General features: G+C 41.1%; 1 protein-coding gene across 5 annotated transcripts in view; it reads right to left on the minus strand.

Annotated features, from left to right (window-relative positions):
* The window catches only part of LOC121895163 (kelch-like protein 12), a 125,052-nt gene that overhangs the window by 75,319 nt on the left and 22,075 nt on the right, over positions 1-27,658 (minus strand). For 4 of the 5 annotated variants that reach the window (XM_042408063.1, XM_042408064.1, XM_042408065.1 and 1 more), the window contains exon 3: positions 18,000-18,116. The exons of the other annotated variant lie outside the window; for it this stretch is intronic. The gene's annotated coding sequence lies outside the window, so the exon portion shown is untranslated. The remainder of the gene's footprint in view (positions 1-17,999; positions 18,117-27,658) is intronic. 5 annotated transcript variants of the gene reach the window in all.

Here is a 27,658-nt window from a genome sequence, read left to right on the forward strand (position 1 = left end):
CCTCCTTGATGCATATAGACGCCCTTCCCTTCTTGCTATTAGCCCCCTCCCCATACATCCAGCCCATTCATCTCCTTCTCCCCACCCCCAGTGACCAGTCTAGCCCAGCTGCTAGGGGCTACCAGTCCCCCTCGTGTGTGGGGCCAGTCAAGTGGAAAATGGCTGCTACAGAGAGAGCCTACTTTAGAGAGCCATCATCCTTTGAAGGGGCATGATGGCCTTTGACAGCCACAGTGTTAACATGGAGCCCACACGAACACAGCACTGCTATTATTGTGTTTACTAAAGCAAGAGGAGAGGAGAGGGGATCAAGGGGAGACCCTGTTAGTTGATGTTTGAATCCAGAGGTAGCGGGGTGCTTGTCTGAGCCATGCCACACTGCCATTGTGGGGGAAACATGACATGGGATCACTCACAGCCAGGTGGAGATTGTATTTCAACACGTCGGCTGAGCTTTTAGCAAACAAGTGTTGTTGTTGTTTGCCTCGTGCTTTCTTTTCTTGTGCGATTATTATCCAAGCGTTCACCTGTTTTTCGGTCGAATACTGCAACTCCTGCACTTATTATGCTCATTAGCTGATGCAGTGCGCTCCAATTCACCTTTGACCTTCGGCACTGCTGCCCACTTTATGGATGCAGGTTGGATCAGCAGCAGAAAAAAGCTGAAACAGTGTCATCCGGCCCTGCTCTCGCTGGCCTGACGCCAGCGCTGGGCTGACTGCTGATCTATGGCTGTAACTCGACCAAGCCGCTCTCACAGCTCCGGCACATGTTGCTGGAGGACACACGTGGAGCTCCGAATGAGCAACAGTGATTTTAACTGCAACAAATGGTCGAGGTATGTCATTATCCAGATTTTTGGTGAAGGGATCATTACCTGCCACAGATGCCACTGTTGTTTTGTGTCTCCATTTGTCCTGAGGCTAGTATAACCCTGATACTTGAAAAGAGCAGGAGGCGCCTTTGTGTAGACGCACACCTGATCTTAGCAATCAATTGGCAGCTCTCCCCTCACAGAAGTCTCTCAGGCTCTGCCTCAAGGCCGTCCATCTGTTGCTGCGAGGATGTGTGGCTATGGGTGAATGTGCCCGTGTACAGGTCGACATCTATCTGTGCGCACATGTGTGTGTGTGTGTCAGAAGTGGGAGGTTGCAGAAAATATGTGATTTGTGGTTTTGCGCCGTTTGACACCTCCGCTCCCAGAGGTGTAGCTATCTCACTCTCTCCGCAGTCATGAAACTGATATTTAAAGCGGAAAGAGGTGACAAACAAATGTGGCAAGATGCTCGGTGTGTAATTAGTGCAAACAGAGGTAGCATTAGAGAGCCGCAGGGAAACACTTAGATCTATACGTTCTAATGAAGCGAGCCTATTACGCCCTTACTCTTCTCTATAACCAGATGTAAAGATACACATGGAGTGAAGAAATCTGAGGTAAAAAGGACAAAAAGATGCAGCTTTGCTAACATAATGTAATAACAGATTTTTATTTCCTGCTGAGTCTGCGCTACGCCGCTGTTCATGAGCACCTTATCTTCTTTGAGAACATTAGAAAAGGCTTTCGATGGTCATGTGGAACGCCATCTGCATTAAATACCCCTGAAAATGCTCAGACGTTTTACCACGAGTGTTTTGTTTCAGTGAAATTCAATGAGAGAAGCAGTCTAGAAGAACAAAGTAAATGATCATGACAGAAAGATGTAATGTCCTTGTATACAGTACATGAGATTTTAAAACGGTATTCTGTCTCGGCGCGTCAGTCGCTCAGCGTGAAACACGGCGACGATGAGCCCACCTCAGAGGACAATAATACTATTAGTTCACTTTCACGTCTCTTTACTTTAATGTCTCTTCAAGGGAAACTCGTTTTGCAGCTGCTATTGAAATACAAGACATGCAGTACGTAATAAATAAACTGTAAACACATAAAAATGCAAGAGCAAGAACAAACAAGCCAAAGACATAAAAAGCAGGAGACTAATGGGCAACAAGGGTGCAAGAACAGCATTTATCAGCTTTGCGAATAAAAAGGTTATAGTACAAGGTACCAGTTTTTATACCTCTTATACTTTTTATTCCCGGCTTAAAAAAAAGCGTATGCTTTCATTTCAAGATGAAACTTTCCTTTAGTGGGTGAGCAGCCATAATGTATCTGTGCTTTGCATTACAGTGAAGAATAACTGCCTCCAAAGAGCTCATGGGAATATGAGTTTTGATACCACCAACCTTGTAAATACTGAATCTTTCTGATAGATGTGTGATACATAACCGGATTCACGGCTGTTCTGCATTGACTCTAATTATATTTGATGTACATAATATATAAGAAATGGATAAATAATTAATTGATAATGGAAAGGAAGCATGTGTTGCACTGTTGCTTTGTTGCACTCTTCTGTGTTGTATCCTATATTCTCTGCATTGTGATTAAAAAAAGGTTTAATTCACACTCTACTTGTATTAAATCTGTGTGACGTTTGGATTTTGTATTTCCTTTTAATTGGTATCAAAGGACTCATCAGTTGTTAAGTAGTAACCACTGTGGATTTTTATGCTTTAATGATTTATTTCATTATCTCACACAGATTATTGATCTCTCTCATGCCTGCGCCGCCGCCCTGTAAGTAGAATAGGTGGAGATGAAAAACAGTAATGCGCCCTCTCTCTCTCTGTACGCTCTCACTTTAACATGATTTAGTTCATTATGGGGATTCGGCGCTGGAGAGAATGTCATATGCTAAGTTAACCTCTGCATGCCTCACTGGCTCGGTGCCAGTTATGAAAGGACAAGAACATAGACACACTCCCTTTGATGACGACAACTGGCAAAGTCCCCAACCTTTAAAACAACTTGAGCCGCTGCAGGATGCATCCGATAGGTGTGAGTGCACTCAATAAATCTGCGAGGGTCTGATTCAGTCTCCCACACATCGCCGTTCGGTGTCCTTGAAAGCAGCTAACGCCATATCAGTTCAGGAAACACAAGATCTATCCGAGCTGCCACAAGTCAATGAGTCACTGAGAGCATTTTTTAGTGTGTGGATAGTGAGTGATGTCCATTTCATAAATATATTGAGTAAAATACTCACAGATCATTTCAAACCGACCCTCCAAGCTTGTCTGTTCATTGGACAGCCTACTGTGAGGACAGCCAACAATCCCATTGAGAAATTAGCAGGGTCCCCTGTGCTTTCCTCTCCTTTAATGAATAATTCAGCTGTCAGGGTGAAAGCAGGGCGAGGAGACCTTGTCAGTGGCGACTGACTCAGCACTCTGTGGCCTGAGGGTGACACTCTAAACCTGAACGTTGCATCCTGTACCCTCCATAACAGGTTGTGGTGCTACAGTGTGTCTCCTGTGCTGGCGGCCGCATGATCGTCAGAGTGCAGAGGAAGCAGAGAGGTGGAAAGGAAGCTTTGTTTGGTGGCGGGGGGGAGTATGGATCTACTCATCAGGGAGATCAGGTCAAGATAGTTTTTTTGGCTGTCAAAGCATTTTTTTTAGCCTCGCTAGCTGTGTGGTTAAAGGGAAAACAATGATGGTTAGTCACTTGTTCCCCCACTTTGGTCCTGACTGAAATATCTCAGCGACTTGACGGCTTTTCCATGAAATTTTGAATGAAGACATTCATGGTCCACAGAGGATGAATTCTGCAGTCTTCAGTGATCCCTTGACCTCTTGCATCACCAGCAAGTCAACGTTTGCATTTATCTGGTGAAAGTTACTTGATGGTTTAGCACAAAATTTGGAGATTCATGTCCCCCTCAGGATAAATTGTAACGCCAGATTTGAGTTTATCTAATACTTTGATTTATGTCCAAACTCCTGCTACACCAATAACATTCCCATCAGCCTCAGCTGAACTAATTAGCAGATATTAACATACTAAAGTCAGATGGTGAACATGTTAAACATCATACCTGATAAACATCAGCATGTTAGCCTGGCTTTTGATTAGAATTTTTTATGGGCATTATTTATGTATATTATATATTATTTATTCATTGTTTACATGTTTTAAATGTTTTATTCCCATTTATCTATTTTATTTGTCAGTGTCCTTTATCTGTTTTATTTATTTCTTATTTATTTTAATCTATTTTATTGTTATTTTTTACACTTTTATCTTTTTGTGTGCATTATTCTCAAACTGTTGTTACTGTTTACATCTTCTTCTGTCTTATTGTGAGCTTGTCAGTCATCTGTAAAGCACTTTGAATTGCACCAACCTGTACAAAGTGCTTTAAAAATAATGTTTGATTGATTGATTGATTGATTGTGAGCATGTCAACATACTGACTTAAGCATTAAACTCAAGAAGCAAAGCCTCTCAGAGACACTAGTGTGGTTGGAGACTCTTGGTCTTGTTTTTTTCTTGCACAAGAAATAGCAAATAATGATCAAAATATATTATTTTCAATGCACATGTTTGTGTCAGTTTATTCAGCTTTCATTATCTCTGTTTACCCTCATTTCTAACACCATTCTTTATTCCTGAGTATGTTTTGTCCTTTCTGTCTTTCCATTGGGTGCATCATGCCTGTGGCTGTCTCCTGCATTCATAGCCAGTGGAGGAAGAAGGCATTTCAGTTACAAAAGATGATGATTCCACATCCAGGGCACACGAGCCCCCTGGGCCCTGTGCATTGGCCTCCTATGGTCCACAGAGCTCTGAGCAAACATCTGTTTTGATCTGGAAACAACCTTTGATCTCAGAACGAAGGCTTGCTGTCAAATTAATGAAGAAAGGGATCATTACAAACACAGAAACGGAAACTATGAAGACTGTTTTCCTGTTATTGATCGAGTGTGTAAGTGTTAGGTTAAAGATGATTCATTTCATCGGCCTCTGCCCGTGAGCTTATCACACTAGATCGATGCATTCCAGGTTTGTAGAGACACAAACTCAGCAAGTATCACAGAGAAAACATGACATAGTGCAACTGTCACAGAAGTCGCATGTATATAGAATATGTGGAGGGGTGTAGTCAGGATTTCATGACTACATAAAAAAGTCTAAATATTATATTTTAATGTTTGATGTATTTAGTATGCTGATATAATCCTAATATTAGTGCTAAATTACTTCTGCCAAGATTGAAATTCTGGGGGAGAAATATTAAATCCTTTATCTATTTATTTAATCAGCCTGAAAGCAGTTAAATTTAAATATGTGAAAAAATATGGGTATCAGCATAAAAAATGATGGTTTTTAAACTGTATCAATACACATAGTGATTCCCCAGGTTGCTAAAAAAAAATACAGAGGACATGACCTCAGTGTCCTCAGTGGTGGCTACAGTCTTAATTACCTTAGACTGGGAATCTAGCATATTGATATTGATTGATGTACTGATTAAAATCTGGTGTAATTATGTTACAGGCTGTTTCTTCAAGCTAAATCTGCAGGAGTGAGACTAGTTTACTATCATCAGGCAGCAACAGCAACACAAAACATAATATCTCAAAGTATTTTGCTCTGACCTAAAGCTGCTATAGTCAATAGTCTCATATCAAGAAAGGATTGAATGACTATGTGAAATGGGTCGCTAGTGACAAACTCACAGAGAATTATCACGCAACTCTGCACATCCCTTCATTTCTACAGTTTCAGCATCTTTCAGCTCATTGTTTTGGTTTTCCGGCCTGCAGCTTTACTGCTTTGATTCACTCTCACCGCTTTCACCGATATTGGACAGAATATACAGTTTCCAGACCTGCCAACCTGTACGTGTTTTGACATCAAAGTACTCTGGTACGATTTGTCACTAAAGTACGCAAAACAGCTGGTGTCGCTTTGTGAGTTTGACCAATTGTGCAGCAAACGGGTCTAACAGCAAGAGGCAGCAGCAATACGCCAACGAGCGTCTGGCCTGCCGAAAAACAAATGAAGAAGAGTTCGACCAATCATAGCGCTGGATTTGTTCTCCTTACTTTCACCCACCTATGAAAAAAATATTTGCAAGCAGGGATGATTGACAAATGTGTAATGTGATTTCCAGAGACAGTAGCTAGTATCCGCAAACCAACAGTAACACTTGATTTTATCCCTCTCGTTCGCCCTCCTCACTCCGGCTGGCTGGTTCGTTCTTTGAACTCCTTTGCAAAGGTAAACAGACTGGAGGGGACGCGGAAAGTTGAGATTGTGAATTGAGTTAACGTTAGCCTAACATTACGTATGTATTTGCAAGCTAGCTTGCTTGTTTGTTCACCAGTCATTTAAAGTGGCAAAGTAAGTTATATTATCCGTGTGTCACAGATGGTTCATAGTATTCATACTAATAATTATTGCAGCCAAACTCGTTATTGTAATGAGAGGAGCAGATCATGGCACCCTTGGCTGAAAAAAAAAAGCAAGTGCACGCGCCGCAGAAATTACCGGGAGAGATGGCCATGCCTCTGTATCTCCAGACTTCCCCACCATGCATTCTGCACAGTCTGCAAGACATCAGTCATCAAGGATCAGCAGGTTATAATTGAACACTGAATGATGCATTTACAGAGCAATACTTAGGTATTGGCAAGTGTTGTGAATTAAAAGGGATACAATTACGACAAAAATGGCAACACCAGCTATATATTCATGTATATCCCCAGAATGAAAATAACATGAAGTGCTCATGTTGGTGTAAGATGTTATGAGGGGGAGACATGTCAAGTTAATTCATATTTTTTGACGATAGGAATATGACAGTTTATGGATAAAAAGAAGTAATAATATAATAAACCCCCCCCCACACACACACACACGCACACACACACACTTTTCAGTCTGCAGACGCCATGTTGAAGGGACCGAACATAAGAAAATGGAAGACATAACAGCGCCAGGATCCAAGATCAACACAAAATTTTTCAGAGAACATGATTTGCGGCCAATCTGGGCAGACACACTGTTCACAAACTGCAGCTCAATTTGCCATTATCTGTAGCTGACCATGCTGGACCATTATTTAAAAAGATGTTCCCTGATAGTCAAACTGCCAAGCAATAGGGCTGTGCCAGATACAAAACGGCAGCCATAGTAAGAACACTTGCCTTGAACGATGAACAGAGCATCAGTGATCTTATGAGCCATTACCCAGAAAGTACTGCAACTGATGGGAGCACAGACACGGGTGATGTAAAGCTTTATCATGTGGTCGTCTGTGTCTATGATCCCAGTGTTGGCAAATAGTAGTAATGCTGCTCAAATGTGTTGAGTGTAAAAGATGTATTAGAGAAGGAATCTATGATCTTGTTGACCTCAAACTAAAACCATGGATCAACTGTGTTTGCTTTGCAGCTGACAATGCTGCAGTAATGCAGAGCTTAGTGAAAGGAGTTGTAACATTCATAAAGGCAGAGAATATCCATATCTGCTTAGTTGGCTGAAACAGCAGCTACATGTTGGCATTAAGGACCAGCTTATCACAATATACTGCTACCTCGACAAGACCAGCAAGAGGAAAACTGTGCTGTGTGACGTCCAAAGTCTGTGCGATGCTGAAGTTGTCCTCTACAACATGAATGTCTCTTGGACAATGTGTTTATCGGTTCTCTGAGTCTCTTTTCTGCAGAAGAGGCAGCAGGGCAGAAAACAAAGCCAGTGCCTCTTAGCTCTGTTAAGGGAGCTGAACTCCAGCCTGCATCCTCAGCTGGTCTCACTCTGAAGACCAAGCCCTCAGCTGCACTCAAAGCCCTCATCTGCTCCACAACACACACACCTGCTCCAGCAAGCTAGAGCTGACCTGAAGACCTGAAGAAGTTATCCTCAAGCTTTTTTAAAACCAGAATCTCCAATCACGTAATGCAATCCAGCAGCAAGTCAGCAGATGGAAACAGGCCCTCAACGTCCAATCCAAAAGTGTTTGACCTGAATGCATTTGTCTTTCAGTAAACAGAGGTGGTAAAAAACAGAAGAAATTCTCTCTAAGAAGGCAGAGAAAAAAAGGAACAAAGAGAAAAAGATGACAAAACTAGAAAAGATTTACAAGATCTTGATTGATCTACAATCAAAGCTTTATTCTTTCTTTTTGAAACGGGCCGTTCCCCTGTTTGAAACTGCAAACCAAACTCTTCAGAAGGAGGAAACCTTGCATCCAAACTTTACTTCTGACATTAAGAGATGCAGTTTCAAAAAATTCTGTTCGCCCTCTGTAAAGCTGAACATGTTGTCAAAATGATGGATGAGGCTAAGAGGATGTAAGCCTGCTCTTTGCAAAAAACAAGAGAATACAAGCTGTCTGAAGAGAAGTTATCCATCGGCTACGAGACACATATATTCATTGAGAGCCAGTGTAACCTTCGGCTAGGAGGATTCATCAGTGATGTGAGGAGCTACTTCACAACAGCAGCAGATTACATGGTCTCCAAGTTCCCCTGAACTGCTGCAACAGACATGAATAGACGCCAAACTGCCACATTCTCTTCTCTGAGGTATTTCATGGTCAGGTTTCCTTGTCTCTCACCCAAAGAGGTGACAGTGGATGATGTTGAAGAGGAGTTCCGGCTGTTTTCAATCCACAAGCCTGGATGATGGCATTTTTTCCGAGAGAGCTGATGAGGACTTGGAGAGAATTGGGTCTGAATTTCTATTGTCATGCTGGGTGTCCTTGTCATTTTTCACAGTAATGCAAACTGTGAAAGAGTCTTCAGCTTGGTGACCAAAAAACAAAACCCAGTATTGTATCAGCCTTAGCACTGATATGCTAACTTCTCTTGTGATCAGAAAGGTCACGATGGCTGCAAAAGACAGTGTGTCACATGTCACATAGAGTTTTAGTGACACCTTAGAAAAAACAAGTCTGTTACTCATGAGGCCAAACAGCAGAATGCAAGTATAACTAACACATGAACTCTGTTAGTGTCAACTAAGTAAAACTGACAAACTGAAACCCATGTGTCAGGTGTGTGTTGGAAGACGGGTGAAGGACGTCAAAATGGTCGGACAGAATGTTATTTTTTCAAGCCTGTTTCCTTGACTGTGTTGCTGTTAGTTTGCCTATTTATTTAATTGTAAACCTTTTACTGCCAGACTTTATATTAAGCATTTGTAAATGGGTCAGTTTATTTTCAGGTGCATGCTCAGTCATCAAGGTCATGCTTTCAGTCAGAATTTAATTCATTAAACCTTTTACTTCCAGAGTTTATATTGCGTTACTGTAAATGGTTCAGTTTTTATTTTCAGGTACACACTCTGTTCAAATTTAGATTTCTGACATTAATAAATGAGTCGTCTAACCAAAATATACTATGTGTTCTGTCTGTTTTTGGCTGAAAATTTTTTCAGCATAACGTGGTACTCAAAGACTTTCTTCAAGGTTGTGAATGGGAAGGTGTGTCCAAACTTTTGACTGGTACTGTATATGACTACAAATAAAAGTTAATGATGCTTCATTTCTGCTGGATGTGTAAAGAAGCAACAATTCAATTGCAACAATTTCACCATATCAACTTAAAAGGTGATAATATGTCAGTGTTGTGTTTACAGCCTTTCTGTTGCATCCGAAGTGGCCAAAAAAATTATAATTTAATGTAGGTTTAAGCAAAGTTGGCATTTACATTTTTCTTGTTATGAATAAAATCGACAATACAATCACAATATAAGCCTTTTTCATGAGAAAGCCATGCCTATGCTAATCAGACCATGTCAAATTTCCATCTATCCATCCATCCATTATTGCTTATCATATGCAGAATCGCAGGGGGGGCTGGAGCTTATCCCAGCACATATTGGGCGAGAGTCGAGGTCACCAGCCTTTTACAGCCAGGGTGAACATGGCACATTAAATGAAGAATCGTACATTACATCCCCTTAATCTAATGATACATTTAGAGATTAAAAATCCATGCATTTCTACAATTATACAGTTCAAATATCAAATAAAAATAGAAAAAATGCACCATAATTACCAGATATTCTGATCTGTTCATGGAGTGTCTCTGCCTTTTTCCCAGTACATGCTGGAAGGCTTCAAACATTCAGGTAGTTTAGGAAGAAAATATTCCTGACAAGTAGCGGTTCCCTACAGAGCCACTAAAAAATTAGATTTTTGCTGTCAGCACGTAAAGAGAAAAAGGAGCACTGATTTAATTCACGTCCAGATGCACATGAACACCTCAACGACTCTTTGATTTGTCGACCTTTGATGGCTGACTTGATAATCATTGTGAGCCCAAATTTTCATCAGCAAAACCAGAAACATTACTGTCTATCTCATGAGAAAACCGAGACAGCAATCATTAGTGATGTTGGGAGAAAGATTAAGTGACAACAGCCTTCTCCCAGACATAAAAAAGCCTTTTATTGAGAATTCAAACAGGTGTCATACTGGTTTCTGAGAGGCAAAACAAATGACAGGCTACTGAGCCGTAAATAGCACAGCAGACGATGGGAGATTGGCCATATGTCCACTGTGTGTGTGAGCGCCAGCAACACTGGCTTGGTTTGAGATAGGATTCTTTTGGGAACGTCCCAGTAAAAGCTCCTTTGGGACGGACTGGGATTCGACTGCAACATCCATTTACTCAGTTTTGGTCAGCTGAAATGCTTAAACAGTGCATCTGTCTCCTCTGAGGTTTGGATGTATAAAAAAGACAATTTTGCTGTGTGTTATCTGTCACCGCTAAGCAATCAGCTGACAATCAAAACATTATTGGAAGTGACAGATCATTGTTGCTAGGACACAAATGTCAAATATGGTGAAAAAGCATGAATTGATCCAAAATAAGGGCTAATGAGGGTCCCAAATTCATATTTGGGATCCTCATTAGCCCTCTTCATGTCCCCCTCTACCTTCACTACCAAGAGAGTGAAGGGTCTCCAGACTCCTGTGTGTGTATGTGTGTGTGTGTGCGTGCGTGCGTATGAGGCAAGGATAGGGTGTTCTCCGAGGAGCACACAGCTCCATCTGGGCCAAAGTAATTGGTCTGCTATTCATATTCAGCAGTGTAATAGCCTCTAGCTATTCATACAGTCACACGTGAACTACTTACACTGAGGACAGTCAGAAGATGGGTTGACCCGAGTGTCACAGTTTTTGCTAGAAGAGGTTACTGAGACAACATGGTGAGAAAATCAAACCTGGTACATCCTTTTCTGTTCAGATCTGTCAAACATTATCCACACGCTTCCACTCTGCAGCATTTAGCAGATTTGCAGTTTCCGTAATGCAGAAACACATTGTACCAGTTTTATGAATATGAAGGTGACAAAAGAGTAAGAGAGTGGAGTCAGGAGCCCCTTTCACACATGCAGTCTATCCCTGAAATGTTCAGGAACATTTCCTGCATGGGGTCACGTGTGAATGGGAGCAGGGAAATCTGTGCCACCAATTTCCCATCTTAAGACCCAGAAACATTTAAGGGAAAATACCAGTATGATTGTACTGTGAATGAAAGCAGTAACACTGCAGAGACAAGCACATAAAGTCTGACAAAAGACGCTTTCACGTGGAGCGAGCGAACCAGTCACAAGACTCTGTCAATGACGTATTTGAATCTGCAACTTGTTTACTGTTGTCTTGCCAAAGCGTCCGCAGGTGATTTGATAACTAACAAGCAATACAATTTCTGTTGTTTGCAAACAACATTGGCTGGTCGCCCGCCATGTTCCTGAAAATATTAAGAGACGTCTTCCACCGCGTACATCTGGCTTTGCCCCCATCTTCTTCTTCTTCTGTTGAATTTTATGGCAGTTGGCATCCGTAAGTGTTGCATTACCACCATCTGCTGAACTGCCCCTTGCCCCATCTATTGGCATGTGTGAAAAGGCGCAAGATGGAAATGTTCCTGAATGTAGCTGCATGTATGAATAGTGAAAACCACTAGCGGTGCCTGAAAGGTTATCTCAGTAATTTACCGGGAGCTATGTATGAAAGAGGATAGAGAATCTTGCATTATGATGAACTGCCATTAATAGAACCTGCTGCACTTTGAATGAGAAAATCTGCCCTCCTTTCCCAGAGAAAGGCCTACAGCAGTCCTGCACTCTGAAATGTATGCAGTGAATCATCAATTACACTGGCAGCTTATGTTGAATTATCATCACTCTGAATACAGAAGGACCAAAGAGTTGTGAGTACAATAACATGTGCACAGTACATACACATTTCCTTGATAGTCACAGAATAAACTGGATCTATTTCACTATTAATGTTATCCCTCACCACCATCAGCGCAATATGACTACTGTAAGGCCCCCTGCTCTAAAGGTAAGCTCCCGCTAATGTTTTTCCTGTGTAAAAACACCTATAATTACCTGCGTAATGGAAGAAAGCACCCTTCATCATCTGATCATTCCTCAACAAGATAAATATGGTGGTCAAGGCATTTAGAGACAAATGCTATCCTCTTGGTCGCGAGGGTTTGGAGTGGTGTATTTATCATGGTTTGAAGTGGTGTCTGAGTCTAACCAAAGTACTGATTATTCAGAGTGAAGAGGAGCTGCCAGCCCATTACCTCCCAGAAAATAACAATGTGAACACCCGCCTCCCTGGCCTTTCCCAATGTAGCCTGTCAGAGCTTGTCAGCTGCGGCACCATTCATTCAATCTCAACAAGCACCGTGCTCCAGGATTCATTCCCCGTACTGCACTATCTCTCCCTCCTTTTAGTTCACTCTCCCTACGCTGCCTCGCATTACCTCCCAATGTCTTGCAGGTTGTCTCCCCCCCCCCCCCCCCCCTCTTCAGCCCCACCCCACCCGCTCACTTCCTCCCATTCTAGCGAGCCTCCGCTGCTCCACCCCTCCACCCTACTTGGTCCTGATGAGCCATTGTGAGATTCAAGCAGATGGATGGGGAACAAAGGGGTGAGAGGGGGGCCCCCTCTGCCTGTCCCCCTTGTATCACTGCCAACCAGGCTCCGGGTAATCTTCTCAAGCTTTCACAGCGGAGCAATGAATAACCTCAGCCTCCTCTCTGAGACCCAGGCTCCACCGCAGCCGCCCCCCTCTTATCTCACCCTCTGCAGGCTCGCCAGGGCCGGCTGCTCCCCGGATAGCATCTCTCACCCTCGCTTTCTACTCACTGTCTCTGCCCTCCACACCCAATCAGGTTTTTCTTTTTTTTTTTTGTTTCTAGGGGCGTGTTACAAGGCCCGGAGATTAATTGGGGCTGTGGCTGGATGACATCTGGTCCCGGCTTCATAAAAGTCTGGGTCCTTGAGGTCTGCTGGGTTTATAATGAAGTGTATATAAGTTAATTTTCTCATCAACAGAGCGTTAATCAGAGCTTCTTTAACAGCCATTTCAACGCTTATCCGGGGATAGTTCAGAAAACAGTTTGGTAAAATTGATTACCAGAACATGGAGCAGAAAAAGAAATGCTGATGTAAACTGCACCTTTATATAAAAATCTTTACACCCATCGGACTTCTTTTGCTATAAAGGATAAGTCCAGTGAAAGTCTATATTTTTATTATTGCCAACAAATCCCACGAACACCAACAATAAATTGATTCTACTAACAAGTGTCATCTGTGCATCCAAAGCCTGATAGATCTCATTCTTCTGGGCCATAGAGCTCCAAAAACTATTGAAAAGCCACATTGTTGCACTTTGTGACAATTTACTTCACCACAATGTGAGCAACATGGGTACTGTAGTTTATTTTAAATCAATCTGACATTCATCATCCTGTGCTGATAGCTCCCAACAAATACACCCTGTAATCCAGTTTGAGGAACATCTGCTAAAAACTACAGAACCCAGCTGGTTTGGGAAAGTTATTTAACCTTTTTTAAAAATTAAAAACATATATTTGTGACCCGATTTACATTTTCATTGGTAACAAATGGGCTGAGTGTCACAGACACAGTAGCGAAATCATACAGTACTGAGAGCAACCCCGTCTCCTACAAATTACATTCATGTACTACTAAATTGTTTTCCCCAAGTGTAATCGCTGCCTGGATTATGCTCACAGTCAACATTTTTCGAATGAGTGAAGAACTACATTAGTATATCGCTCTGAAGTCAGAGGGAGGAGGTCGGGGTGGATGGCGAGCGTACAAGACGCAGTCCCGGGTGTGGTTAGGTTTAGGCGATAAAAGCACTTCGGTTAAGGTTACTGAAAGATCGTTGTTTTGTTTAAATGTTAATAAACACGTTGTGTCTCGTGCTTCAAGTCATTGCAGACTTTTTTCTATATCTTTCAGTCTCTGCTAGTGCTTAAACATAACCATAAAAAGTTTAATAACAATATACTTATTGTCATTATGGTTATTAGGTTCTACTAGTGGATATTGTACTGCAAGATGGGATATTTTAAAAGAAGCACATTGTCTCTGAACATTTCACTCATAAGTTCAGTATCCACATTTTTGCCACTTGCCACATAAGTCCATTAACATTTTCTCATTATGTTGAAAGAAAACATAAATCAGCCAGCATCACATTTCAATCAAAACATATTTGCTGTTGCAATTTAGTTGTGTATGAACATAATTTCAAAGAGACAGGCTTACTAAGAAACAAATTTGTGAAAAAAATGTAGATAGTAATGCATGCCAGAGCCTTTAAAATGCAAGGATAACCTACAGTAGCCATAAGCGATTAGACTTTAATTGATTGATTGACTTGATCTTAATTCCCGGTGTAACTAAATCACAGCACTTTCAGTAGAAAATGTCTGAGTCTATTTGTTTCATTGAACCTGAGTAGAGAAGCTCTGCAGTCACTAATAAGAGCTTTACGCTGTGCTTCTCCACCAAAAACAATCCACCTGTTCTACTTTACAGGAACAGCTCAACCACTCCACGGCTTCCTTGCACAGCCCTGTTAAAATATTGAGCATGTACTTAAGTGCTATTTGGCCAAGTGTCATTTAGGCTGAAGGGCTCTCCATCCACAAAAGATGTCTTGAAGTGACTGGATCAGAGCTGGTAGCGAACCACAGAGGAATACACAGGTGTTGAATTATTTACTCTCCATAAAATATTTATACTTTTGTCCCACAAACTACTAACTACAACTATGAAGTAGGGCTGCAGTTGCACTGAGAGAGCAGAAGCCACGTTAGTGAACTATACAAATTATATTAAAACGACATAAAGCTGCTGTTTGAGATCATGATACCAGAATTTACTTAAACTCGTAATACAAATGGAGCAGGTCTTTAATTTGTGTAACAGTGCAGGAAGTGAATGCAACGAATGCTTCACTGACATTTATTAATAATACAACGTTTATGTAACATGACTTCAATTCAGATTTCATTATAGAATACCACCTCAGCTGCAACTCTTTTACAATCATTTTCTATAATAGTCTTTAAATATAGTGAACCATCCAGTTCAATGTTCACACTAATGAACATCAGTTTTAACTGTGTTTGAACCTCAGCTCTTCCACTGCAACATTTCCATGTTTTCTTTTATAAAAAACATGTTTGTGCAGATGTATTTCACTGCAGAAATACAACACGGACACTTTTCAACCACAGTGTTTCTTGAAACTCTCAGCCTATTGTGCACAGAGGTGATCCGCTGAAAGTAAATACAAGACCTTGTCTGTAAGCTCTCCATTTTGCTCCATAAACTGCGATGACATTCTCTGATTAAATTATAGCTGTATTGACTTTTGGGAACCACTTGCTTAAATCTACAAGATTAGCGTATGATTAATGATGGACACTTAATCCTTTGTTCAAATTGGACTGTTCAAAGAACTGCAGCGGGGAGGACAAGACGATAACTTTCTCCCCTTCCGACATCTGCCACCTGCTGTCTTATTACAGGGCTGCTGCGTTGAGAAACAGCCTGTAAAATGAAATAATCACATCATGCTTGTTTTTATCCGTTATCCTTTCAAAAGTGTCACATAGCGCGGGTGTATCACTTTCATACAGATAAAATGATGACAGCAACCTCAGCAACCCTTACGTGACATGAAAGGCCAAGTAAGCTCCTAAGGCATGTGTGCAAGGCCTTCAGTCTTCAACTACAGGAAGAATATCAGTAAATTATCAGGAATCTCATGGATGGGACGAGAAAAACAGTCGACTCAAATTCTGGACCCAATTGGATCGGAAAGGCTGATTATCGTGACCAACCAAAAACAAATCTTTGCCATTGTGACAGAGATTTTGATCTAAAAGCTGTTAATATGTCTTTTTTAGGTAGAAAGTAACCATGTAGATTCCAAATATGTGGTCAGTTTGTCCAAATGCCTGTTTGGAAATTTGCTGCGATGTGTTTGAGATGTGAAGAGGCTGTTGGCCGGTGTTACACTGAATTTGGCGACCCATTAGATTCTGTGACCTGTAGTGCTGGAAGAAGTTCTCAGATCCTTTACTTGAGTAAAAGTATCTGATATACTAAATGCATTTAAAACAGAGTACATCATTAATACTGATGAGTCAATGCATAAGCAGCATTTTAATATGTCAGTCACAGCCCGATCAAGTATTTCCTCTAATACTGCAGGTCACATAATCTGATGGGTCACCAAATACAGTGTAACACCAGGCGAGTATACTTCAGTGTGATCAGTCTGCTGGTAATGGCATACCTAATCATTCATTTAGTGGGCAGTATGCAGTATATATGAGAGAAAATAAAGCTGTGATGTACATAGATGGTGATGTAGTCCACCATTGTTTTTGTTATTATAGTTCTTTTTTCCATTTTATGGCAGGTGGCAACCGGTGTTATGCTGCATTACAACCATCTACTAGGTTGGAGTGTGAAGTGCTTGAAGTTAGCGTGACTAGAAAACTGGAGGCACGTACAGTTACGTAACGACTTGGCTCTCTAGCCTGTGGAAAAGCAAACAGGTTCTTAGAGGGTTTGCTAGTTGCAAACCTGCACAAGTCCAGCACCAGGTTGTTCCAGTTGGTGGAAAGGGGATAAAAGACAACTCTCCTAAACATCTTTCTCCAATATGGCCTCTCCCCATTGATTAGCTTTATAAGGTCGGCGTCCACAGTGGCACCTGTGGCTCTATGATGCAGGGAAAGCATACAGGCCACATGTTCTCCACTTCTGTCGTGCTTGATGATTCACTCTGAGTGTTTCCAGTCACAGTAGCCACTAACGAACGCTTGTTGTTATTCACATCGTTCATCGGAGTGTTTTTGAACAACCTGGAAATGCAAGGAACTTGATGTAAAATATCTGCTTCCTTTGCTTTTTTTTCTTTTCTTAGCTTTTATTTAGCTGCTCCACTTAGTGTCCAGCGGTGCTTCACTTTGCACATGCAGTTGTCAAGGGGTGCTTCTCATTTGAAACGTGTCTCCTCGCTTTCCTCACTCTCGTCTCTTCCTCGCGTCTTAGCTCACCCCGCGAGGATGCGAGAAAGAGATGTGAGGACGGAGGAATTTAACTCATCAAATGGGACGTCCTCACTCATTCCAGCTTTATTTTGAGGAAACGACAACTACACGTCGCACATCACCTCAACTGTTAAATATGTAGAAGTCAGCTATCAATATGTAGAAATTATTAACAGCTTAAACTCTAAAGTTTAAAGTTAAAATTCATGCACATTTAATTAACACTTTAAAGTGTAACTTAATTTCTACATAGTGATAGCTAGAAACATCTGATAACTTTTTTATTTGATTATAGATCTATAGCAGCGTCTGTCACAGAATAAGACACAAATAGACAATTTAAATCCGTTAATTACTGTAAGAACAGAATAAACATAAAGGAGCAATAAAAACAGCTGTAGTCTGCAGAATATGTTTAAATAAAATATTGCTTATTTAGTTTGTGACAGTCTAACGTCCTTTTCCTTTTCCTTTTCAGACTCAGGATGATTTTATAGGAGATGCGACTGTGCCTTTGATTTATGAAGATTGATTCATTATTCTGTCATTTTTATTTTATGAATAAATATGAAAAGCTGTTGTAGGTGTTTTCATTCCTGTTCCACAGATAGTTTGCTTGATCTGCTGCATTACAACAACAGCCCGACTGTTTACTGTTCTGTCAGATCAGCTGACCAATCAATAATAAACACATTCGATCAAAGGGATGTTGCTGTCTGGTAAAAAACTTCCACGGATGACGCACCTGTGGTTCCTCGCTCTAAGCTCCTCCAGGAGCCTCTTCTGTCCTCGCTCCTCGTCTCCTCCGAGGTGCATTTAAGGGATTGGAAGATCCTCGATGATGGCGGAGGGAGATCGGTCTCTGTGTCACGGCCAGAGGACAGAAGAGAGAGGACACAGAAACTAGCTAAATGAAAAGCACCCAAGATCATGCATAGATTGACCTTTTCGTGACTCGTGACCTCACCTGTGACCTGTCTCCAGTTCATAAACTTTAATAGTGCCCTCTATTGACCAGTTTCTATACTCATTAATCTAATGGGAATGGACATTTGTAGCCCACACAAGCTTCTCTTTCACAATAATAGACTCAACAATATTATAACTGCAATAAACAGGGCATCCCCTTTTTTTCAAGAGGTGGGACCTTATAGACTATTCCAAAATATCTTTTTATGTTCATGTAAGGAATCTCACTTGTCCCAGTTAAAGCCTAATACTAAAACATACAGTCAAGTGATACACCACAAAATAAATAAATAAAAAATTTTGAAAAATCAATCAATGTATGTTATCTGGCATGCATAATATTTCAAAGAGCATTCTTCAACAGGCAGCACTCTCAAGACCTCAAATATCCCGCCTTGCCCTGCAAAAAACTCTACTGTACGGCCATGCAGTTGTAGACTGAAGGGCCCCGTTCAGACAGATCAGGGGTGGACAACAACATTATGGGGTCCTCGTGAACCATGACTTTACGGTACTTTTAGGGCTCTGTTATTGATATGAATGAGTAATGACCATAAAACAAAAAATGCAAAGTTAATAACAACGACTTCACACAGAGGCTCTGGCTTAAGGGCCCCCTAAACTCTTGGACCCCTGGGCCTGGGCCCAGTAAGCAAATCCACTCGTGTGTATTTATGTGTGTTGGTATATGTATGTATTTAATACTTATACATGTATTATATATATATATACATATATATGAACTTATTTTTCTCATGTATGTGTATGTGACTGGTGCATTTCTTTATTCCCTATAAAGCAGTTTGTAATCTCTAGTTTTGATAAGCGTTATATAAATATATTATTATTATATAGTTGCTTATTGTTATACACTTTTCTCTATGATGAGCAGAAAATAATATTACAACCTAACAGTAACCGTGTTACATTAACATGAAACAAGTTTGCTAGAAATGTTTTTCCTTTATGAATATGTCATGAAATAGTTCAACATAGGCTTTTTTTTTTTTTTTTACAAATGTTCTATTTTTGTAGAGTCTGTATTACCTGTCAGATGATTGTATATTCATGTGTCACATAAAGAGAGCTACCATCAGAGGTTTATGGATATCCATGAAAGACAATGAAGAACACAGAACTGTAGCCTTATTTAGACAAAAAAAGCTTCGCCGGGATATCAGACATCATCGTGTGACACTTTAGTCACAGACTGAGAGGTTGTTTATACATAATTCCTTTGTAGTTTCAGGAGCTCATTCTGTGGTTGATCATATTCTCTTCTATCTGTGTTCAGAAGCTGACCTGTTGTGCAGAGACGTGCATATTTACTCTATTCATAGGCTCCACACAGAACACATGCTACAGGCACATATTCATTACTAAGTAGCCTGTGGCGACTGTCATGTGCAGACAATGGCGGAAGACAAAAACAGTGCATCTACCACGCAGGGAATCTTCCACACTTGTAGCCCCAGTATGGAGACAGCGCTCCCAACTAGCGTGTTTTTTTTTTTTTTTTTTTAATCATATTCACATAATCTGGTGAGAGTCGTCTTTGGAATCACAGATAAGCCTCCTCATGCTGCTCAGATATTACTACAAATGAGCATGTCTGAGAAATGTAACACCTTGCACAGACTCTTGCATTTTAATTTCTATGGCATCTGTGACCAGTCCGTCATGTCCCTAACCCCCTCGGGGGACCCCCAACCTATCTGCAGCAGACCCCAAAACCCAGGAGAGGGGGGGTAGTAGGGGAGGGTTGGAGGGGGGGGGAGGGCAGGGACACATTTGATTGATGATGGTGTGAATTAAACAGAAAGAGATGGAGAGAATCCTTTTATCAGGCCAGAAACACGAGTGGATTAAAATGTAGTTGTACAACCCCTCTGTATAATGCAGCAGCCTGGCCGCATATCACGAGGCACCAGAAGCCAAGATGAGAGCCGCTCGTTATTGTTGCCCCCCCCTCCCGCATCACCCCCGAACTTTGTGGAAGCAGGAGAACAGGGGCTGAGACGTGTGAAACAGCAGATCCAGATCATCATAACATTATTTTCTCTTTTATATTCATTATAGGACTCGACACTGTGACAAGTAGGCAATAGCGGTAAGCATATTCCAATAAAAGCATGAAAATTTTATGATGCAAAAATATGTGTGTTTATTTGTCTGCAGCTGCGTTATGAGCTTCGTGTCATGCAATCCTGCAGGTAGAAGCCCTTGATTGTCCTTAAGCACTGAGTAAAGCACTTCATGACCACGTCTGAGGCTTTAATGGACCTGCAGCGTGTCTCCGTCTGGCAGAAGCCGCTGTGCCCGACTCCGGGGTTGCTCTGCTGATGTTTTGTGCCACTGCATAATTTATTGCCCTCTTTGCAGGCCTCTTCTTGCACATCCCCTTCTCGTGGTGCAGGTGAGAGTTCAGCTGTTGGGTTTAACACATCACTGAGAAGGGCTTCAGACCTGGCTCCACAGCAGCAGACCCCACATGTGACAAATGCAATTAGAGGGAAATATGCAATTACCGCAATCCCTACTCTCTCATGCGGCCAGACAAGGACAATTTGTCAATGAGGCCCCAGTGGTATCTCCTGAGCCTGGATAGGGACCTGCAGGTAACACTGTCCCTGCCTTCTTCTCAAGAGCTGGCCTGTGGTGTTGGATGGCCTGAGGCCCCTGGGAGGCCTGGCAGAGGAAGATGTATTGCCAGAGAAAGGATACGAGGTTCAATAATCAAAAACAAACCCCTTGTCTATGACTGTTTCTGTTACATGGCCCCTTTTCTCTTGTAGACCACAGAGACGCTGCATTTAATAACTGCTGGCAACAAGACACAGTGAAAAAATGACTGTGACAAGGGATATGTTTCATTTCTGTTCTTTTTTTAACATTATTTCAATCTCATCAATTAAAAGCAATACACAGTAAAATGTCTAAAAGGTGCATATTTGAAGGGCAAAAGATAAAAAAAAACATCCTGTGGCCCAACTTAACTGCAATGATTAGTCTCTTAATCAATTAATCCATCAACAGAAAATTAAACATCAATTCTTTTGTTAACAATTAGTCATTTTGAGTCATTTTTTTAAGAAAAAATGCCCAATATTTTCTGGTCTCTTTGATCTTCTATGATAGTAAACTGATACCTTTGGGTTGTGGACTTTTGGTCGGGACAAAACAAGACGTTTGAGGACGTCATCTTGCGCTTTGGGAAACGGTGACTGACATTTTTCACCATTTTCTGACATTTTATAAACCAAACAATTAATCAATTAATCCAGAAAATAATCGTCAGATCAATCAGTAATTAAAAAAATAATCATTAGTTGCAGCTCTAGTCCAACTCTAATCCTTAAAATCTTTAGCGTGTGTTTCAGGGACAAGTTAGTCTTCAAATACGTTCCACCTTACTGAGAAAACTAACGGTTGAAAAGATACACAGTTGCACAGTGCACTAATATAATTCAAAACAATGATTTGATTGATCTAAAGACAAAAGACAGACAAATTATTAATTTAATTCCACACACTCTCTTTGTTGTATCGCCTCACTGGTCCTTGTCACTGTTCGGTATATCAGATGCACTAAGATGTGTTTCTGAAGCACAGAACGGGTTAACGTACAGTATCATATGCCATTGGATCTAAATATAGGTATCTGCTGAAGAACACATGAGCAATGACAAGTGCAGTGAGAAATCTGTTAGTGGTGGTGAGCATTTGAAGAAACCTTTAGGATTTTAAATTATGATGCCTTAATGTACTGTAGTGAGATTTTATATATTAACATTTCTCATAGCTGAAACTAGTGGTTTTTAATTTGTATAATTATTTTTAACAGACTGACAACATGTGAAATGTATTTGTGGTCATTTCATCGTGTGATGTACAATGTTCACATCTGATGGACTGTGTATATGAAGGACCAGGTGTTATTAATGTGTCTTTCATCAGTTTAGCCCTGATTAAGACTCTGTGAACATTAGAAACTGCTACTGCAAAATTCATCCATGTGTCCTTGTGAAATATTTATTTCTGGTTTGGTGATGTAGTGAAAACTTGCAGTGGTATTTAGTGAACTGCTGTCGCTGGCGAGCAACCTGCTATCACGTTAGCAAGCCGCGAACATGCTAGTCACAGCAGCTCTCTGAGCTTCTTTGTATTTTCTCTGTGCAGGAACATTTAATGTTACTCTGCTCCAGCATTTTGTTCTCAGGATTGTACATAATTTAATTCAAAAAAGAGTTATTGAAGAAGGGGAAATAAGATCTTTGGGCTAACTAGCTTGCTAACTGTCAGTTATCAAGCTCGTTAGCTTGGTGGCTAATGCGACAATAAGCTCACACAGTTGATTCAAAAGACGTTAATGTGCCATTGACTCCTGGCTCATAACTGTCCGCAAACTCTTCTTTTGTGGCAGCCCGTCCTCACAAGAAAAACGACAGCATAGGTCTAAAATTCAGCCGGAAAAAATTACCTATAGCTTAGTTACGTTTACGCCATCTAGTGGCCGTAGCAATTATGACCCAGGGAAGTGACGCAGTTCAGATGACGTCAATATGAGTCAGGACAGTTTTTTAAAAAACGTAACTTTGATGTTTACTTTTGCCATGACGGCAAAGGTTGAGTAACTTTAAGGAAGTCATTTTAACTCAAACCGTGATCTTTCACTAACCTTAACCAAGTGGATTTTGTGCCTAAACCTCACCAGACCAAAGCATTGTCACACCATAAAACATAATTATTTTTTACGATTACTGCTGATAGAGGCGGCATAATAGAAAACGCTCCTGTGGGGGTTTCATTATGAGGATGTGATGTTTGTGTAGTTTTTATTCAAACAGAAGAGTAAAAGCGGACGGTGCAACACAGCTAATGTTCACCAAACTAGAACTAGACATGAAAATTTTGTGCGGATTGACTTCTCCCCTGTGAGAGAAACCACTGATCACACCGATTCCATTACAAAGAATTGATTTTGAAATCCATTGTTGTGTAACTGATGGAAAATTTTGCCATTTTAAATGCTGACGCGACTGTGTCTTGAGGTCAAAACAGCTATTAGTTTATTTGACCATAATCAAGCCTCATGAAATAAATCCTGTTTCTCTGCCTTCCAGTCATCGATCTGCGTGTGATGTGATGATGAAATATAAGGTGAGAGACGCAATCTGATAGTAAAACAGTTTGTTTAGGTTGATAACAAGCTGCACTGATTGTGTGATTTAAGTTGCAATTAAACAGAAATTTGTAAAATGCCAATCAAAGGCACATTTATAAACGTAACTGATTAATTACTTTTGTGTGATTAATTTTATCATTCTTTTAATTTACATAAGAGTCAACATTTTACTTTGCTCTTAATATTCTTTTTATTTTATCTTTAGTTGTCTCACACCATGTAAAGTCGGTTTAGATATGAGAGCTACAAACTAATCATTCACAGATCACTGTGATGAATTAACAGTATAGACGGTATAAAGAGCCGCAAAGCCGTGCGTAATGGTTGAGCATAATGCGTAAAGTTGTTCTACTATTGGAGAACCTCACCGGTGCAACACAATCGGTGAAACGGCACTTCTTCTTTCTTGTTTGTTTCATTGACAGGTGTAAAGACTGGTGGAGCAGGTGATATGAAAACAGCTGGTTCAGGGATTGTCTTCATCCATTTATGGTTAATTGTGGGAGTGGAAATGAGGCTCGTGCATGGGCGCCCAGTTCCTTAATGATTTATAAAACAGAACCATGTGTACGCACGGCTTTATAAATCTGAGGAAAAGAGTGCATCTGCGTATTTCTGGCTTTGTGCGTACACACAGTTTTAGTCATGAATCTACAGTTTTATGCATCTGGCCTCAGGGCTTTTTCATCACTGGATCTCACCGCATGGCGACCTGATTAATCACTTTGCTTTTGTATCTCCTGCATGATGTAACTTGTTGTCACCTCATACAGATAATAATGAAGAGAGCGGTTTCATGTCTGAGGCCACTTGTCTGAAGCGCTCAGCGCTGGCTGACACGTGAAGTGCACGACCTGCCGTATGCCTTTGTCCCCTCTTTGAATGGACATGATAGATAGAACTGGAGCAACAGAGGCGAAGACCATGACAATTTGAGCACTGACCTGGTTTTCACTGTAGTCATCATAAAACACAGAGCCAGCGTCCTGGGGACATGTAATAACATCAGGCCTTTGGTGTAATTCACTATCTCAGTGTGTGGCAATATAGCAAAACCCATTACATTTGCCTTGTAATTTGCTGTCGCCCCAGCGAGGGATTCAGGTGACTGCAACCCCCGTTAATGGAGTTCCAGTGATAAGGACAGGTCTGTTTATTAGCCACATGCGGTCAAGCGTGGCAGGAACAGCTGAGCGCAGGCAGGTGTCGGGCCCTTCGAGGGCTCAGGCACCGCTGGCAGGCCTCGGTGCTCATTTCACGCACGTTATCGTCACACTAGCTAGGTTGAAAAAGGAGGTCGCTGGGTGCACAACAATATAAATGCTGAGTGATGAGGTTTCCTCAGAGTCACACTGGTGTGTACCACCACTGGCAATTTGGTTTGTTTGTGGAAATCAATGAGTCATCTGCGGTTTTGCTTTTAGTCAAGCTGGAGGAGGAGCTCTATTAACAGAACATGAGGGTTTACTTTTTTGTTTTTTGGACGCCACTTAATTTCAAAAGAGCCACTTGAATAGTCAGCTTGCACCAATGAATTTACACTCTTTAACAAAGTCAAAATGTAGTAAATGATAAGTGAACATTTCATTAGGACACAAAAATAAAAAAGATCACACAAGCCAACACCGAAAAGAAAGGTTATCTCTTCCAGCATGCGTGCTTGCAGACATTTACAGAGCCTTGAGGAGAAAATGAACTTCAAATTAAAATGTCTATTTGATGCATTATCCTAATAGGGACGGATGGGAAAAGAACTCTGTAGCGCTCTCATCCCTCAGCCTGAGGGGACAGACTTGGGGAGTTGTCATTACCAACTTAGCCCATCAAGATGAGCCTGTTGGGAGGTAGATTCACAGAGATTGTCTGCTGTTTTGACAGGTGTCTGTGCTGGTTAATTTATCGGGAAATTACAGAATAAATGGAGCTATCTTTACATGGGAAACATGATTGATCCTGTTAAAACTCACACAACTCCTCTCTTCCTGGAGTTAGATATTGAATATTGGCTTGAGCAATGAAAAGAAGAACAAAATAAGCTAACATAACTGGTCTGGAAGTATGTAAACAATTAATGCCTGATAATCTTTTTATGAATTGCCATATACAGTATATATGGTTATATTTTTAGCCATGCTAGCAGCATAGCTTTAGGGATGGCAGTCGGTCGGGCTGCCACTTTGGTTCAGACTGAAATATCTCAACAGGTATTACATGGACTGTCATGAATTTTGGTGCAGACATTCATGGTGCCCAGAGGATGAATCCTAATGACTTTGGTAATCCCCTGACTTTTCCTCTATTGCCACCATGACGGTCATATTGATGGTTTTGAGTGAAATGTCTTTACGACTATCGGATGGATTGTCAGGAAATTTCGTACAGATTCGTGTCCCCTCAGAATACTTTGTAATAACTTTGGTGATCTCTTAATCAAAGGTGTAAGGACAGAGGATGTTGGTATGCTGTATAGATTGCAAGGCCTCTTGAGACAAATTTTTTGATTTGTGCTATTAGGCTATATAAATAAACATTGACAGGACATAACCTTTCATCTAGCTCCATCATCAGGTCCAACATTTAATTTGTCCAAATACCTGCAAAAATAATAATATTCCCATCATCTTAAGTTTGTGCTTTGTGCTAATTCACAAATGTTAGCATGCTAACATGTTAAACTAAGATGTGTTAGCATTTAGCCCACAGCAACATTGTAGCTATAAGTACTCGCCTAACAGAGCCACTAGTGGCTGTACACTCTTAGTTGTCTTTTAGTTATTTTCTATGTTTAGCTGCATCTTGTAGCGTTTTGTGTAACACTACATCTGCATCATCTTACCGTGAATGAAAACGTCACCCAGGGAGAAGCAGCACAAGAACAACAGATAAAACCACTTCAGTATTTATGACAAAGAATTGGTATTGACTCAAATTGTGTCTGTACTTTTCAGTCTGCGCATCACAGCCGTTATCGATGGGCCAGACAGCAGACGGGCAGGCAGCCTTTATGTAGCCTATATAAAGTGTGACCCAGGAGCCAGAGCTTTCTGTAAGTGTGCCAACGTGGACATGCTTCCAGCAATAGTCATGCTTCTGCCAGCTGCATCATCTGTGCCTGCACAAAAGCATGCCCTTTGAAAAGCGCTCAACACACACAAAAGCAGTGATGCGTGCAGCACATGCATCAGTGTGCAAACGTGCATGCTCACATTACTCTTTATTCAACTTTAGATACACAATAAATCTAACTGTTGCAAGAATAAAATACGTTTCACAATCGGGAAATTAAATGTGGTTTCTCTTCGGTAGGATTCACCTCATTTTTTTCTTCTCTTTCTTTAGACACAAATCTTGTACAAACATTAAGAAGGAAGTGAAATACTGAGGCTGGTTTAAAAAAGATTTGAGGTGAAATCTGAATATGCAGCAGCAGCAGATTGAAGTAGAAGCAACAGAGCTCATCTGTCCTCTAGCAAAAGACTCACTGTGAGTCATACCAAGTGCACACATCACTGTAGAGACACTCAATTATGATTCAAATCTCCATAACGGGGCAATAAAGCCATTTGTCATGTGACCATCTGCAGTGCATCTCCACTGATTCTGCCTGAATATAGTTAGCCCTTGCACACTGTGAAAGTGCAAAGAGTGGAACGTGTGCATTTATTAGTGTCAGGCTCAAACTGTAATCACCACAGGATCAGTGCTGTGCCAATAGATTAATTTCATTTTCTGTGAATTTTGTAGCCTCACGAAAATCTCAGGGAGCCTCGGAGACAAAGAGGTGCCCCGGAGCCGTCTTTGTTTTACTTTTTCTCTTCAGATTTAAAACAATGTGTGAAGGGAGAGAGCAACACCAGTTTAGTCCCAGCACCGTAATTATCGCCTGCTTTCGTCTCCTAGGGATGTTCATGGACAAGGGCCTCATAACAGGTGACAGAATGCCTGCCAGCCGCCCCCAGTTCCCCGCCCCCACCCCAGAATGGTGACTATTATAAACCAAAAACGTATGCTCTCAATATATATGCAAATGATGCTTGGTCCCAAGGTGAAGTTCGCGGAGCAGCAATGCCGCTTGCCTCTGTTTTGCTCATTTGCAAAAATGTTGAGAGTAACAAAGACCACAGGAAATTGAAAAATTGTTACTAAGTATTAGAAAAAGCAATCATTTTCCACAGGCAGCCTAATCCTGTGGAAATTGATCTCACCTCTCTCCCTGACATGCATTGGTAGGAAAAACACATAAAGAGGAA

Source organism: Thunnus maccoyii, chromosome 4 (assembly GCF_910596095.1).
Source record: "Thunnus maccoyii chromosome 4, fThuMac1.1, whole genome shotgun sequence".
NCBI classification, from domain to species: domain Eukaryota; kingdom Metazoa; phylum Chordata; class Actinopteri; order Scombriformes; family Scombridae; genus Thunnus; species Thunnus maccoyii.